The sequence below is a fragment of the Cibotium barometz genome, chromosome 40 (genome assembly GCF_041138505.1).
Source record: "Cibotium barometz isolate CiBa-2024 chromosome 40, ASM4113850v1, whole genome shotgun sequence".
Taxonomy (NCBI): domain Eukaryota; kingdom Viridiplantae; phylum Streptophyta; class Polypodiopsida; order Cyatheales; family Cibotiaceae; genus Cibotium; species Cibotium barometz.
In genome coordinates, this window is record NC_141085.1 from 21,081,685 (window position 1) to 21,085,371 (window position 3,687).

Below are 3,687 nucleotides of genomic sequence, written 5' to 3' on the forward strand. Positions count from 1 at the left end.
GGAAGACCTCCTTGTATTGCGAATAAGGCAGCTGGAGAGGAGGCCTGAAGATGTAGAGCTTGCTAAAGCTCGTTTAAAAGATGCAAGGTTGAAAAATAAAGAAAGATTTGATAGAAGACACAGACTCTGGCCAAAACCTATTGAAGAAGGTGATTGGGTCCTAATGTATGATAGTAGCCTTGACAACCAGTTCACTGTTCAAAGAAAGTTTGTAAAAAGATGGTTTGGCCCTTACATTGTCAAGCATGTGCATGGAAATGCCACGTATACCCTGTGTGAGCTTGATGGAACAGAGATAAAGAATCTTGTAGAGCAGGCAAAAGGATCAAGATGTTTAAAAGAAGATATGACAGTGATCCTTTTGATTCACAGGAGACTCAGGATGAGAGACTTGACAGTAATAGTATGGATATGGTTGAAGAGGAAGAGGATGATCTCCCTGATAATGTAGAAGATGAAGACGACATCCAGATATATGTGGATCTTGATGATGATTTGGCACATACCAGAGGATGTGCAGGTTTAGAGGGGGTGGATGTCGTGCCATGGCACGTCTATGGTGTGAAACCATGCATATGAGGCCATCAAATGCAAATCCAGATGCATGGGATTAAGTGCCATGACTTGAGTCATTATATGATTCCTGAGTACATATGTTCATATTGTAAATGAGGTTCAATAAGACGAGCTGAGGCTGAGCCAGGTCTCGAAGCCTCTGTACATGAGTGTGGTGTGAATTATGGAGTTTTATGCTTATGGTAGACCTTGTAGTAGGGAACACCCTTCTCGACATGTATGGAAATGTGAGAGCATGTATGATGTAAGGATTGGTTTTCAAGAATGCCCTTTTGAGATATCGTGTCTTGGGATACCATGATTTCTGTTCTTACTTGGAATGAGCAGAACAAGGAGGCTCTGGGTTTGTATGATGAGATGCAAGTTGAAGGCATTAGACCTAACAACATTACATTTGTATGTGCACTTAATGCATGTGCAAGCTTAGCAGCATTAGAGCAAGAGCAGAGAAATTCTAACCCAAAACCTTCGTTTCAGAGTTCATGGCTTTAAGGCAGGATCTGTGTGCCGTCCCTTCGTTTGGTCAATGCTTACCATTGCAGCAGTGGATGAAGGGCCCTCTTGTTTGACTAACTAAGTCACGTCCCCTTGTCAATGCTAGTCTTCCCTCTTTTGTTCTGTAGCAGAAGAGGAGGGGCAGAATCTCATAGCAACTGCCCAGATCCAAGTTATATCGTGAATTCAAGAATGGCAGACTCAGAGGAAGTTCAACCTCTTGTCTGTGACAATGGATCTAGGATGGTCAAGGATGGGTTTGCTGGAGAATGATGCTCCTAGGGCAGTGTTTCCTAGTATTGTGGGCCGTCCTCGGCACACTGGTGTTATGGTGCGTATGGGACAAAAAGATGCATATGTTGGCGATGAGGCCCAATCTAAGCGGGGAATATTGACCTTGAAATATCCTATTGAGCATGGTATCGTAACCAACTGGGATGACATGGAAAAGATTTGGCATCATACATTCTATAATGAGCTTCGAGTTGCTCCTGAAGAGCATCCAGTCTTGCTCACTGAAGCTCCTCTCAATCCAAAAGCTAATCGAGAGAAGATGACTCAAATCATGTTCGATACATTCAATGCACCAGCTATGTATGTTGCTATCTAGGCTGTGCTTTCATTGTATGCCAGTGGAAGGACAACAGGAATTGTGCTGTATTCGGGTGATGGTGTTATGCATACCGTTCCTATCTACGAGGGCTATGCTTTGCCACATGCTATCCTTCGTCTGGATCTTGCAGGCCGTGACTTGACTGGATGCAACGTGTGAAGATTGCTACGCTTAGCAGAGGCAACAGCTGGAGACATATTTGAAGGTGGCGGCTTGCGTGGCATGCGAAAGTTTTTTTAAAAAAAGAAATTTCCGAATATTAAGCAGGAAATAAGGAGGTGCAGTATTTCAAACTGGGAAAATGCGATTTTTGGGCTGCAAAAGGTGAGGTGCCCGATTCTCTTGCGGGAAAGGGATAATAACCAGCAAAACGGCGCATACAAGGAGATATGCAGAAACCGGGAGGACCAGAGAGTAGATGAACCAGAGATTCAAAAAAGTGGAGGATATCTTCTGTTCATGCCATGTAGGGTTTCGAATTACAGAGGAAATCAAGCTGCATCTAGTGATACGCCTCCTGAAACTTCCGAAAAATGAAGGTGATTGCTGTTGAATTCATGCGAAGGGCGACTCGTTGGACACTCTGGTGATAAGGCCCTCATTGCCCATGGACTGAAAACGAGCTCAAGAAAATTTGCTACTGTGGTAGTTTGTGTAGCATCCGTTGGCAATGTTTTGGAGGGCGCTGCTGTTGGCTGAGCCTCAGAAGCTATGGTGTGAGCCCATAGAGTGTACAAAGAGATCAAGCATCCTCGAAATATTAATTGTGATTGAAGCTTTGGTGTGAGCCCATAGAGTGTACAAAGAGATCAAGCATCCTCGAAATATTAATTGTGATTGAAGCTTTAAGATCCAGGAGTCGTGTCCTTCCCAATCGTGCTATGGTGCTCATGACGAGCCTCGAGCTACCAGTATCTAGTATGTTGGTGTTTCTTTGGGGTATGCTCCAATAGGCTGTGCATTTGTTGTTGAGCTGATTTCTACCTCTTGATCCGGAGCTCGGTTGTTCTCTGCTAGTATGTGTGTTATGATTATAATGGTAATTGTGTGTGTGATTTTGGGAGTGCATGTGTGATGATGAACTTGTAACCAACGAAGAGAAAGGGAGAATGATACTAATTTCAAAGCTTCGAGAATTGAAGTGAATTGGTACATGTACATGTCAACAAAAATGGTGATGTCTTATGCTCCTTGAGGAGCTATCTATTCTGTTTCCTTGCTGGGATTTTGGAAGCTACTCTCACAGTCAGAAGTCCCGCGCTTTCCCAGCAACACTGCCCATGTCACGACAGCGTGGGGTAGGGTCCTACACTCGGGGCCTCGCCCACACGGATATCTGGACAGGTGACTAATTCCTCGGTTCTTCTAAAACCGAACTTAGAAAAACTTCCCTTGCCCGGAAAGCAGGGGCAATTCCACCAGGATAACTTTTTCCCTAACGTAGTCAAAAGCCTTAATTATCTGAATTGATCTGACCGAGCTCGTAAGCTACATAGTCAGAACAAAGGACATAGAGACCAACGCTTTTTTCCCCGTCAAGAGGCACAGCCCACTGATTCCTATCCGTAGAACAATTACTATCCGGGATTTACTTCATCTAATGTAATATAACAGAAAGGAGTCTCATTTTACAAGTCCATCAGTCCAGCTTAACCCCATCCAGTCCCATGGGTTAGCCAACCACCCAACCACTGTAGTGATGGGATCCAATTTAGAATTTGGTTAGGTTTTGTCCCAGGTACCAGGGAAAAGAGTTACCAGGCCCCCTAGCCGGAAGTTCATGCAAACATAAAACTAGTCACACCACTTACACACCCAATATGAAATTGCCTTTTTCTCAGCATCAACTAACTTTAAAACAATCCTTTAATGAAACCATTATGTCAATGATCACTATCCTCAAAATCTTTGGTTGAATCCATATTTCCAATCATTCATTCATCGGTGTACTTATGGCATCATTGGCAACCAGAACATTCACCACTTGTTCACTCAGGGGCCTT

The 3,687-nt window shown here is 43.8% G+C and overlaps 1 pseudogene; it reads left to right on the plus strand.

Moving 5' to 3' along the window:
* The first annotated feature begins 1,263 nt into the window (after window positions 1–1,263).
* LOC147615301 (actin-3 pseudogene) lies at window positions 1,264–1,843 on the plus strand (annotated as a pseudogene).
* Window positions 1,844–3,687: the final 1,844 nt, after the last annotated feature.